General features: G+C 42.0%; 1 protein-coding gene and 1 long non-coding RNA gene across 2 annotated transcripts in view; both read left to right on the forward strand.

Moving 5' to 3' along the window:
• Window positions 1-14,257, forward strand: part of LOC132109802 (microtubule-associated tyrosine carboxypeptidase-like) — a 383,617-nt gene that overhangs the window by 75,499 nt on the left and 293,861 nt on the right. The window lies entirely within an intron of this gene.
• LOC132098122 (uncharacterized) lies at window positions 2,427-14,123 on the forward strand. The gene is made up of 3 exons (XR_009422839.1): window positions 2,427-2,706; window positions 8,794-8,849; window positions 14,085-14,123. It is a non-coding gene; the product is annotated as an uncharacterized LOC132098122 (long non-coding RNA).

Genomic DNA, 14,257 nt, shown 5'->3' on the forward strand with positions numbered 1-14,257 from the left:
CTGTTTTTGAAACCAAATCTTTGCAAAACTACAGGCATCTAACTGCATCTAACAATGGTTTGGGGAAAAATAGTTAATAAAAAAATAAAAGCATATACATCAACTCAAATACGGTTATCTAATAAGCATGTGTCCTATTTTGTGTACTAAACTCCTGAAACATTGGTGTCTTTCTGAAACACTGCTGTCTCTTTGTATATGATATGATGATAGTTTCTCAAAATAAGTAAAAAATGCTCATGAAGTGACTGTTCTAGAGATTAATTTCCATGAGGGGCGGACTGGGGAAAAAAATAGGCTGGGAAATCTCACACTCACAACCCTATTTTTTTTTTGGACCTGACATCAAAAAGATTTGAATCCTTAGGTTGGGGGACTTGCAACGTAATTAAGAGTTCTCTCCTGAACTGCACCTTCACTTCCATTATCCATCCATCTCTCTCATGACTTTAATACTGAAGATTTTTATTTGACTTTTACCATGTTTTGTAAGTGCAATTTTGTTTTTTTGGCAAATGAATTACCACTTGTATTTATTTTTACTACAAATTCCATAATTAAACCACGGTTAGTGCCATACCATAGGTTATATTAATTTTCCTAAGGGTTGTGTTTTTGTATCCACTAGCTCCCCCTAAACCTATGATAAAATATGATGATTTGTCTGCTAACTTACTACTGTAACATTACAAAAGATAATAATGACGTCGTTTATACAGTATTTTGAGTGATTGTGAGCAATGTGCTGCTGCTGCTTGACTAAGTAAACAAAGACAAAACTACATTAGCATATTTACAGATGAAACTGACCTGCACCTGAAACCCTGAACAGAAGTGTCGCTTCTCTGCTCCAGCTGTGCGCTTACACAGTTCACTCCGGTCTCTCTCTCTCGCATTGATTACTCGGAGTCTGATCCAAACCGTTCGGCGGAGGCGCAGAGAGCGCGCGAGCCCAACCATTGCCAGTCACGACTAACCGATTCATGATTTATTAGAAATTTAATTATCGAATGGCGGATTCGGAAATAATCGCTTTAGTATATTCGGCCTGCAATTATACAATAACAATATTAAAGTAGAAGACCAAATCGTCTGCCAGGCCACCGGGAATAGTCCCGGTTCTCCCGATGTCCAGTCAGCGCCTGATTTCCACAGACACGCAGAACGTGCAGGATTCATTTTCAGTCTTTTTGCGGCTTAATATTCACAGACATCAGTCCATATCGGGTTTTGATTCAAGTGTACTGACCTACTTTTGATTTATTCGTCCAAAATGTGGCATATTGCGTCCGCGTTATAGGCTGAATTCCATTTTTATGACTCGATTCTACGAATGTGTTTTCCGCGTCTCGGAGATTATGGGCCATATGTCTTAGTGCAATTTGGGAAAGTAATAAGCTGTATGTGGATGTGTGTAAATATTCAAATGTAATCCTCTTTGTAATCGTTACAATTTTCATAAGTAACTGTAATTTAATTACTCATTTTTTCTTAGTAACTGTAACTGATTACTGTTACATTTATTTTGTAATTAAATTACGTAACTCCGTTACATGTAACTAGTTACTCCCCAACACTGATTACATTACATTTACAGTTTAATACCGTAATTTAACTGACATATTATTAACAGGTTTTAAAACTTACTGAAGTACTGAAATCTGTTTTGTACCTTTGTAATACACTGCTAACCATCAAAAGCAAGTGGTAATGAGAAAGACACGTGATGAAACAAAGCCCATCACAAGCAGCTTTTAAATAATAAGATACATAGAAGGTGCACAGTGTCATTCACACAAGCAGTAAACACCATCATGGTGAGACTCATTAAACTGAAATATGCAATAAACATTAATATAACAACATTATATGTAACATACAACCCTAATAAACATAACAGCTAAGAAAAAAAAGAGAAGAAACATAGTTATTTCAAAGAAAAAACATCAAATTCAAATTTTTTTTAAATGCAACTCGGACAATTCTGGGAACGTCAGTTTACGGTTATTCCCTGTAAACTTTTACAGGAAATTACCGTTAACCATTTAACAGATTTGTACTGAAGCATTTTCACAGTTTTGTACCGTTAAAATCATAGTCATGTTTTACAGTGTGCCGTTTCGTCTTGAAAAGGTGCGCTTAACAAAAATGAACCAAACTCAGCAAAAACATGCCTCACAGACATGATAAATATATCTATAGAAAGCTTTAAATTACTACTTAACGAAATAAAAACCAATCAAAAACAAAAACTCTTTCAACATAATTTGTAAAGATGCACTTCTCTCTAAAGGCAAGTCTAATGAGAAGATGGCGAGTCAACTTCATCCTTGCAACATTGACTCAGAAACACTATTTATCAGCAAATTCAAATATCTCCTTAATGTTTCCCCCCCTGACACATTAATGATAATTACTTTTGCCAATGTTTTGTGGCAAGCTTAAGGCTAGTGCATGCATTTAAATACAGAACTCTTCAGCTGCGCTGACTGCACGCACCATACATGCTGCTGGTGGTAGGAAATTAAACACTTTCGAGCCACTCTAGCACAGTCTCATGTGGTTTCCACCACTGCAACAGTTTTTTTTTCATCACTAACTCATGTATGTCTAAAATATAAAAAATAATGAGAAGCCTTAAACAAGCCAGTGGCCTGGCCCATGTCTGAACTATGACATGAAAACTGGCCCGAAGGCCGGCCCAAGGTGCAGGGCCGTATTAAGACAGTGTGGTGTCACATTCAGACATAATTAAGGTGATTTCTCAAATGTTATTTATTAACTTGTCCAACTACCGTATTTTTCGGACTATAATTCGCACCTAAGTATAAGTCGCATCAGTCCAAAAATACGTTGTGACAAGGAAAAAAACATATATAAGTCGCACTGGACTATAAGTCGCATTTATTTAGAACCAAGAACCAAGAGAAAACATTACCGTTTACAGCTGTGAGAGGGCGCTTTATGCTGCTCAGTGCTCCTGTACCACTGAGAACATAGAGCGCCCTCTCGCGGCTGTAGACGGTAATGTTTTAACTTTAACTTCAATGGTAAAGAGGGAGAGTACAGTCAATCGCTTCTGTGTCATTGTCATCCTGAGCTCATTCTTCACTCGTTTTTTAAAAAAAACTTTCAATCCCTGGAACATTTTGAATTTTAGCTAAACGTCTTGTCACGGTTCGTGAATGCACCGTCTCCAGCTGTAGTCATGTTATGTCATGTTGATTGGTTCATGTGGGTGTTGCCACTGATCGCCTGATCAGCGGCAGGTGCATCTCATTCCAACCGCCTATTTAACGCCCTGTCTTTCGTCTCCTGTTTGTCAGATCGTTGTTTGAGGTCCTCGTGTCTATGTCTGTTCGTGCTCCTGTGTTCCTGTCCTTGCTCAGTTTCCTGCTTCAGTCTTCATTGGATATTCACAGTCACTCACGGATTATCACCGCCGATCACCGATCTACCATCACCGCCATCGCTACCAACGCACTCAAATCACCTACCCACCTGTCTGTGCTGCCATCGTGGTTCCTGCGTCACTCACCAGCATTCATCCATCACTACTCCTGTCAATAAACTACATTTACTTGCATCTGCCTCCTGTCCTCCATTGTTAGCGTCACAGAACGATCTGACCAACATGGAGGCAGCGAGTAATCAACCCTCCTCCCTCGAAGCTTTCCTCAGCGCCAGTGTTCGGAGGATGGACTCCCAGGAGCGGACTCTTAACGACACTGGTCGCGCGGTTCAGGCTTTAGTGACGCAGGTGTCCGAGCTCACCCAACAGTTCCAGCTATTACGAGCTCCTACTGCGCCACTCACACCGCCTGTTCCACCAGCACCATCGGAGGCCCCCTCCTAGCCGGAACCACGCCTCCCGATTCCGGAAGCGTACTCAGGTGAGCCCGACTATTGTAGGGCATTCCTTAACCGTTGTGATATGCATTTTGCCCTCCAGCCTAGAACGTTCGCCAGTGAGAGGGCCAAGGTGGCCTTCGTCCTGACCCTGCTCTCTGGGAGGGCGGCATTGTGGGGAACAGCGGTGTGGGAGAACCAGGACCCATGCTGCGCCTCGTTCCAGGCGCTCTCCGCCGAGATGAGACGGGTCTTTGATCGGGCTGCCGCAGGACGGGAGGCGGCCAGGAGGCTGGCGGAGTTACGCCAGCACGAGAGATCCGTCTTGGACTATTCCATCGAGTTCCAGACCCTGGCGGCGGAGTGCCATTGGAACGAGGAGGCGCAGTGGGACATGTTCCTGCATGGGCTGGCTGACCGCGTCCAGAGGGAGATCTACGCCCTGGACCCTTTCCCCGTCGTTCAATGGACTTATTGAGCTGGCCCTTCGGGTCGATGCACGTCTGGCACGGATGGAGAGGAGGGGGCTACTCAACACCCCATCCAGGGGACCGGCAGACGTGCGGTTCAGTGGCGGGGACGTGGCCAGCCCCGTCTACGATCACGAGCCCATGCAGGTAGGGCGAGCTCGGCTTTCCCGGGAGGAGAAGGAGAGGCGGAGGTCCCTGGGCCTTTGCCTTTATTGCGGGGGAGCCGGACATCAAGCCCACGCCTGTCCGGTAAAAGGGCCAGGCCCGGTAGTACGTATGAGGCTACTATCGGGTGGGATCTCCGCCGAGAAGACCTCATCATCATCATCATCATCACCATCATCTTCTACGCTCCTCCCTGTATGGCTGCGGTGGTCAGCACAGACACATCACTGTCAGGCACTACTGGATTCCGGGGCGGAAGGTAACTTCATGGACAGCACATTAGCCCACAAGCTCCACATTCCCCTCAGACATCTTCCGCACCACATCACGGTCCACGCCCTCACTGGTCAGCAACTTCCCACCATATCATACATCACTGAAGACATTACACTCATCACCTCTGGCAATCACTCCGAAACCATCTCTTTTCACATCCTTGACTCTCCCCTGGCACCCATTGTCCTCGGACACCCTTGGCTCCTCCTCCACAACCCTAGCATTGACTGGCTCTCTAACTCCGTTTTGTCTTGGTGTAAAAGGTGTCATGAGTCTTGTCTAGTGTCTGCCTGTCCGTCTGTGTCTGTGTCTGTGTTGCAGGAGGAGGCGGTGGATTTGTCTAACGTGCCCGCTGAGTACCTCCATCTGAAGGAAGTGTTCAGTAAGTCTCGGGCTGCTTCTCTTCCTCCGCATCGTCCTTACGACTGTGCCATAGATTTACTATCAGGTAAGTCTCCGCCTAAGGGCAAACTCTATTCACTTTCTGTTCCAGAGAGGGAGGCTATGGAGAAATATATTTCTGATTCTCTAGCTTCTAAATTCATCCGCCCTTCCTCTTCTCCTGCGGGGGCGGGGTTCTTTTTTGTGGGAAAGAAGGACGGATCTCTGCGACCCTGTATTGATTACCGGGGACTGAACAACATCACGGTAAAGAATACTTATCCTTTGCCGTTGATGTCTTCGGCCTTCGAGAGGTTGCAGGGAGCGTCAATTTTCACAAAACTGGACTTACGCAATGCGTATCATTTGGTTCGGATCAGGGAGGGGAATGAATGGAAGACCGCTTTTAACACCCCCAGAGGGCACTTTGAATACTTGGTTATGCCCTTTGGGCTCTCCAACTCCCCAGCGGTCTTCCAGGCACTCGTCAACGACGTGCTGCGAGATATGATCGATCAGTTCATTTATGTCTACCTGGACGACATATTGATTTTTTCTTCTTCTCTCCAGGAACATGTGCAGCACGTCCAACGAGTGCTTCAGAGGTTGCTAGAGAATGGGCTTTTTGTCAAGGCGGAGAAATGCGAATTTCATGCACAGTCAATTCCATTTTTGGGGTATATCGTGTCGACTGAGGGAATACGCATGGATCCTGAGGAGGTTAAGGCTGTGGTAGAATGGCCAAGCCCAGATTCCCGTAAGGCCTACAGAGGTTTCTGGGGTTCGCTAACTTCTACCGGCGTTTTATTCGCAACTTCAGCCAACTAGCCGCACCTCTGACCGCCTTGACCTCCGCCAAGACTGCGTTCAGGTGGTCGGACACAGCTGAGGCTGTGTTTGCCAAACTGAAGAGCCGTTTCATTTCAGCCCCTATTCTGATTACCCCTGACCCTACACGTCAGTTCGTGGTGGAGGTCGACGCATCAGAGGTGGGGGTAGGAGCGGTGTTATCTCAACGTTCTCCCTTAGACGACAAGGTCCACCCTTGCGCGTATTTTTCATATCGTTTATCTCCGGCAGAACGAAATTACAATATTGGTAACCGAGAATTGTTGGCAGTTAAGATGGCATTAGAGGAATGGCGACACTGGTTAGAGGGATCGGGGGTTCCTTTTATAGTATGGACTGACCACAAGAACTTAGAGTACATTAGCACCGCCAAGAGGTTGAACTCCAGGCAGGCTCGGTGGGCACTTTTTTTCGGACGTTTTGACTTTACTATCTTGTACCGCCCGGGTTCCAAGAATATCAAACCCGATTCTTTGTCGCGTATTTTTGACCATTCTGAACGCCCGTCCACTCCCGAGTGTATTTTTCCTGAGACATTAGTGGTCTCCACTCTCACATGGGAGATCGAATCGAAGGTCAGAACGGCCTTAGAAGGGGTAACGCCTCCGCCCGGGTGCCCACCGAACCGTTTATTGGTGCCGGAGGGATTAAGGTCCAACGTTATCCAGTGGGGACATTGCTCGAATGTAGCTTGCCATCCAGGGGTTAACCGTACTAGATTTTTAGTCAAGCAACGATTCTGGTGGCCACTTATGGCTCGCGACATTCACAGTTTTGTTTTGGCTTGCTCTGTTTGTGCCACTGGTAAGACTTCCAATCGGCCCCCTGATGGGTTACTCCAACCGCTGCCGGTTCCTTCGAGACCCTGGTCCCACATCGCTCTAGATTTTATTACCGCCCTCCCGCCCTCCCAGGGCAACACGGTAGTTTTAACCGTGGTGGACCGGTTCTCGAAGGCGGCCCACTTTATTCCCTTGCCCAAATTACCCTCAGCCAAGGAGACAGCGTTGACCGTCATAGACCACGTCTTTCGTTTACATGGCCTCCCGATAGATGTGGTTTCCGACAGGGGACCCCAATTTGTGGCTAAATTTTGGCAAGAATTCTGTAGACTACTGGGAGCGACTGTAAGTCTGTCCTCAGGGTTTCACCCCCAGAGCAATGGTCAAACCGAGAGAGCCAACCAAGATTTGGAAAGGGTGTTGCGATGTTTGGTCTCCAAGAATCCTTCCTCCTGGAGCCAACAATTGTCTATGGTGGAGTACGCCCACAATACCTTACCAGTATCAGCTACGGGCCTATCTCCTTTTGAGTGTAGTGTAGGTTACCAGCCACCTATTTTTCCCAGTATGGAATCCGAAGTTGCGGTTCCCTCCACTCACGCCTTCGTCCAGAGGTGCCACCGCACTTGGACCAGAGCCCGTGAGACTCTACTCCAAGTGGGGGCGCGCAACAAGGCCAAGGCCGATCGCCACCGGTCTAGGCCTCCCATATACGTCGTGGGTCAAAAGGTGTGGCTTTCAACCAAGAATATCCCTCTCCGGTCCGTATCTAATAAATTGGCTCCCAAATTTATTGGCCCGTTTACTGTCACCAAGATCATTAGTCCGGTGGCAGTCCGCCTTAAACTCCCTCCTACGTACAGGAGAATTCATCCCGCCTTTCATGTGTCCAAAATCAAGCCCGTATTTCATTCTCCCATTAATCCGCCTACCCCGGTCCCTCCCCCGCCGCGTCTCGTAGATGGGGAGACCACCTATTTGGTAAATCGTATTCTGGACTCTAGAAGGAGGGGACGCGGATTTCAGTACTTGGTGGACTGGGAGGGTTACGGTCCGGAGGAGAGAAGTTGGGTACCTGCTAGGGACATCCTGGATCACTCCCTTATCGATGATTACAATCGACAGGTAAGAGATTCTGGGGACGCCAGGAGGCGTCCTTAGGAGGAGGGGTACTGTCACGGTTCGTGAATGCACCGTCTCCAGCTGTAGTCATGTTATGTCATGTTGATTGGTTCATGTGGGTGTTGCCACTGATCGCCTGATCAGCGGCAGGTGCATCTCATTCCAACCGCCTATTTAACGCCCTGTCTTTCGTCTCCTGTTTGTCAGATCGTTGTTTGAGGTCCTCGTGTGTATGTCTGTTCGTGCTCCTGTGTTCCTGTCCTTGCTCAGTTTCCTGCTTCAGTCTTCATTGGATATTCACACTCACTCACGGATTATCACCGCCGATCACCGATCTACCATCACCGCCATCGCTACCAACGCACTCAAATCACCTACCCACCTGTCTGTGCTGCCATCGTGGTTCCTGCGTCACTCACCAGCATTCATCCATCACTACTCCTGTCAATAAACTACATTTACTTGCATCTGCCTCCTGTCCTCCATTGTTAGCGTCACACGTCTAGCATCCTTGTCAGTCTTTAACTTTCTTTTTGCAAAACCACTCAATTGACGTCTGTCCATTTTGGTTCATTTTCTGTAGCAGTTAAAAAAATTACACATTTGCGCATACTTGTTGTGGACCAACTCAACTCTGACAGATTGGGGACGGAAGGGGGGGACTGATAGTGGTCATGTAATCTTTATTTATTTATAATTTATAATTATTATTATTGTTGTTAAGTTAGTGTTCATAAACGAGTTATGTACGATCTTTCAAGAATTTCAAGTTAGTAATAAAACAATTTACGAAAAATATTTTTAAAGCTTGTATCATGTGGTGCCCCCCTAGTTGTTGTGAATGGTTGGTGCCCCTGGGCACTGGCCCAAGTACCCCTTATGGATCCGGCTCTGCCAAGGGGTAGTCAAAAGATCGAGGCCCATCATGTCCAGGCTGGAATGCAGGACTCTAGCTGTCACGGGCCGGCAAAGAAAAAACAGGGTCTGGGTCCAAGTGCAGGGAAGAAATTACTTTTTTAATAAATAAGAACAAAAAGGCCAACAAGGCAAAAACAAAACAGAACCAAACAACAGGGACATGAGCAGAAGCAACCGGAATGTAAAACACGAAGGACAAGCAACAACCAACAAATCACAATTAACATTAATCTAGCCAGACAGAGTGGTGTGAGAGAGGAGAATATATAGCCAAGGGCAATGGGTACCAGATGTGTGTGTGTGTGAGTGGGTGAAACAGGTGTGCGGAGTGAAGGTACTGAGTCCGGGAGCAAGGGAAAAACACAGGTGCCATGGCTCCGAACCGGTTCAAGGAACAAAAACAAAAACCGGAAACGAACGAAATTTTGACAGGAACAGAACGAGAAACAGAAACGAAATCAAATTTTATAGTTCCAAAAAGAATCGAAAATTTGAAATGGCCGATAACCGGTTAATAACGTTATTTTATCGTTCCATTTAATATTTGAAATTTGCTGTCAACCAATCACGAATTCCAGTAGACTGCATATGCAAATATGGCGCTGAAGCCAATGAGTGAAATATCTGCTCAGATGTGAACTCATCATAGGAGATTCTCAATGACAATGAACCACCTTCAGGGCCGGATTACGACCAAATTAGGCCTGATGGCGCAGCGCAAAAAGGGCCTTTTTTTGTTCTTGGCGTTGGTGCATGTGCATTCGACACTCAAGCACAAGCATGCCTTTTCTGCCCAAATGAGGACCGCAACTCTCCTTTGATTATTCGCAACTTTGAGAAGCTCCGCTCGCCGGGGGCATTGGACATCATCATGCACAGATAGATGCGCAAGCCAATTTCGACATTTGGAAACGTCTGAGAAAGATTCAGCGATGACAAAAGCTCGTACAAGCTCTGCTGATTCGTTCACAGTCACCGGTTTCTGAGTGTGCATGAATGCAGTAAGTATCAGCTAATTTTGACTGATTGATAATCAGTTAAACGGTTTAAAAAGTCATTTATTTATTTTCAGTAAATTATCAAAATATTTAAAAAGGTTTGCTGCATGGTTAAAATACGCTACGCGTATATATATATATATATATATATAGAGAGAGAGAGAGAGAGAGAGAGAGAGAGAGAAAGAAAGAAAGAGAGAAAGAAAGAGAGAGAGAGAGAAACTTGTATAGCTATACGTTTTTAGAGAGGAAAAAAAAAATTTCATTCAGAAATAGACAATGCAGATACAAAATGTTTACAAACATTAGGCTATAATAAACACTAGGCTATTTTGTATAATCATTTGTCATTCAAATACATCGCGAATACAGAAACTTTGATTTTGTGTTGAATGAGAAACCCGCTGGTTTCAGTTTCGTTTTAGCCTAAATTAATTAGTTTTATTTTGTCGTTAATATTGCTATAGCTTCTTATATTTTTCATTCTTGTTCTTTTCTAAATACTGTTAATTGAAATTATTTTGTTGTGGAGTAGGGGAACTAAAATAGCCTAGCGGAGCTACTCAAATTTCCCGGAAGCTGAACAGTTTTCATTTGCTATATTAACTAATTAAATAATTCTTAGAATTAAATTTGGAGTGCAACTTTCGGACGCATATACAGCGTTACTTATTATACATTTACTACTATTATTCTATATTCTTTATATTAAATAGCATCCAGATACGTCGGGAACATGGAAACATTTGGATTCGTGCTGAAAGAGAGAGGTACACTGTAAAAAATTGTGCCGCTAAATAACAGTAATTTACTGGCAGGGGTGCCAGTAAAGTACTGTTAATTTACAGCTTTCAACCATTAATTTACCACTCTTATTTCTTACAGTATTTTACCGTAAATTCTACCATGGAAATTAAGTCCACTCCCACTGCTTCAAACAGTTCGAGTTTAAAAGCTAGCATTCCTATGATGTTAGTACTATGAACTTATTTCATTTGAGTCCACTGAGAAGAAATATTTCTTAATATGAAAATGCAAACACTTAATGTGTAGTAGTAAAGAAACTAAATGCATGACTTTTACTCAAATCACTGCAGCTCATTGTCAGCTGTAGCACACATGTATGTGCTGAAGTACTTAAACACAGAGATCAACACTGTATCAGCAACTCCACATTTACTGTCTTTATATAAACAGCAGAAGATCAGAATTTGTGGCTCATCATTGACTGAAGCACAGGCTCTACTCTCCAGCACAATGGTGAACCACAAAACTACATTAAACTAACAGATCTCTCTTGTGCAAACACACATTAATACAGTCGAGTTCAGTATTTACTCTCATTATCAGTGTATGATTTTGCATAAATTTTTTTCTATGGATATTCACAAATATTTTAATTAAATTAACTTTTTTTTCATTTGGTAAATCTGACATTTACATTTTACAGTTTATTACTGTTTTTCCTTTACTTAACGGCAACAAACTGTAGAAAAACAGTTATTTACTGGCAGCAGGGGTGCCAGTAAATAACTGTTTTTCTACAGTTTGTTTCCTGTAAATTAATTACAGTTTATTACTGTTAAATAATGTTTCGTGCTGTTTTTTCTTCATCTTAAATCTTTAACCCTTTAAACCCCACAACAAAATCCTCAGTTTTAAATGAACACTTATAATGTGTGCACACTACAGAGTGTTTGAGTAACACTGAATCAGTGAAGTTAATGAGATAATTCTGTGATTAATTGATGATTGAGCATTAGTGATGAACACCTGTCTATTAACAAACAGAATCACTGAAGGAAAGAGAAACACAAGAACTACAACTGACTTCAGCCACAGCCTTAGATGAAATCAATTGAAATAAAAGAATCCATCAAATCTCTCAAGATCTGATTAAACAACTCCTAAAACAGCTTCACCAGATTCACATTACTAACCAGACTGACTTTATTTCTGTCAGATGTCTACATAAGATCTTATTGAGAGTTAAATAGGTTTAGGTGTTTTTTTCACTACCATGATGGAGATCAGTGTTTACTTTAGTTGGGCTCTTGAACGTGACTTTTCAACAACTAAGGTTTTTTTTTTTACATGCTGTAACAATGCATCTTTGGAACTTGTTATAGCAAAAAAAAAAAAAGTCGACAGAAGAAAAAGAATCTGGTATTGTTGTTTATAGATTGACAAGAACAAACACTCTATTATTTCTAATCCAATCCTGTGCCCCATGTCTTATTGATACTACAGCAAAATAAGAAACCCTTCTGAGCCTTAAGTTATGAAAGACTGTTAAGAAAATTTCACTCATAAAAAAAAACCTTTGCTGAAATTTAGACAGAAACATCAAGAATCAGTGTATGAATCACAACAATGGTGACAATCAACAAAATAAATAAACAAATAAGTTCTGAACATCACAAAACATGCTACTAAAACTTAAGACAAAAGCAAAATTATAAGCACATAAGAATTCAAGAAAATAAGTGAACAATTCAGGGGCATAATTTATTCATGCCACAATGCATGCTGGGAGTAATGGATGAGTTTTATCCTGTGCTGGTACCCAGCATGCATTGCATCATGAACCTTTTGATTGTCACCATTGTTGAGATTCATATCCTGATTGTTGATGTCTCTCTTTGAGTGTTGCAGACACTGCTGCCCAAAATATTTAAAACTCAAACTGTCATTAAATCCATATGTTCTGGTTCTCACATTACTGTTCTATCTTATAAAATTGAAGAAACAAAAAAATCTGTGTAATTCACTCACATATTTCAACACCAAATTAATATTTGATTACTATAGCAACACTTTAAGTCAGTCAGGCTAGTAGATCATGCCTGACAGAAACAGCCATAATCACTTGACCGTTAAAATTAATATTGCTGTAACAGATGTATCATAAAGATACAAATATAGCAATGAAACAAAATTTAAAGTACAAAAGTCAAGGGTCAGGAGCACAACTAAAGCAAACACTGATCTCCACAATGGTGACGTCAAACGAAACAGTAACATTATCATCTAAATCTCTGTAATTCTCAATAAGATCTTTTGATCTCTGATCTCTGATCTGACAGAAATAAAGTCAGTCTGGTTAGTAATGAGTGAAGTTGGTAAAGCTGTTTGTTGATTGTTTAAATCTTCAGTTGATTTCATCTAAGGCTGTGGCTGAAGTCAGTTGTAGTTCATGTGTTTGTCTTGTTTCTTTTTTCTTCAGTGATTCTACTCGTTAACAGCAGCTGTTGATCAGTGTCTGAATTCACTCATTAGTTTTCATTCTCTCCATCAGGTGGAATATATTAGTAAACTCATGTAGGAATAGTGAATGAGGGTGTAGGGTGTGATTTGAAACACAGTCGCTGAGTGTCGACTTTGAACGTTGTTAATTTACGATATATAGCAGCAGGCTACCTTCTCGAAAATGATTAATATTACCCAGAATGCACTGTTTTAATGAAAAACAGTATATTACTGTTGAAATTTGGCCGTTATTTTACAGCGATTTTTAACAGTGTAGGCATCAGCTTCACCTTAGATTAATTTGTTTTTGGATTGACGTTTTTATAGCCTAAACTAATAACTGTTTTTATAATTTTTTTAAACATTTTGCTTTAGACTACAGGCATTTTAGCCTTTATTATTTCCGAAGTAATAGGGCTAATAAAATGCGACGTGAGCCGCAATTTTTTTTTCTTTTTTACTCTCAAAACGCAATCTTATAATGTTAACAATGCAGCAAACATTTTTAAATATCTTAAAAATATTTTGTCTTTAAAGTGTTGATAGATTTTTTATTTTTTTTTATTTTTTAAGTGGCTTACATTTGGACAAAATCTAGAGATGATGATGCTGTAGCCTATTGGCTGTGACTAAGCGTTAGATCTCTATTTTTTCCTTTTCTTTTTGAGTAAAGAAAACGCTGTACTTTATTATTATTATATTATTATTATTATTAGGCAAATAATATAGTTTTTTTTTTTTTTAAATAACGTTATTAACCAGTATTTCTTCCACCCGAACGGGTTTCGGAATGGTAATAATATCAGAGGAACGCAGAACAGAAACGTTAAAATATCTCTGCTCGGAGTGAACCGATTGAATTTTTTTTTTGTTTTGTTCGTTTTCAAGCCCTGGGAGCAACTAAACAATAATGAGGTAACAAGGTGGGCAGGGTCAGAAAAAGACAGGAGAGAGCACATGGCACCAAACAAATAAAACTCACAGAAGACAGTGACAGAAAGACAGAAGACTGTGACACTACCAAGTTAACATAGATGCACTCACAGAATAGCACTCATTCTAGGCTTCTTTACTTGTGCATTCTCCTCACAGTATTTCGTTGGAACATACCAACTATATAAACTGTGTTGGGGAAACCTAAACTGAACCATTCACTACAAATACTACAAACAGGGTGTCACTGAAAATGAGTGTGTAA

This window comes from Carassius carassius, chromosome 2, assembly GCF_963082965.1.
Source record: "Carassius carassius chromosome 2, fCarCar2.1, whole genome shotgun sequence".
Classification (NCBI taxonomy): Eukaryota; Metazoa; Chordata; class Actinopteri; order Cypriniformes; family Cyprinidae; genus Carassius; species Carassius carassius.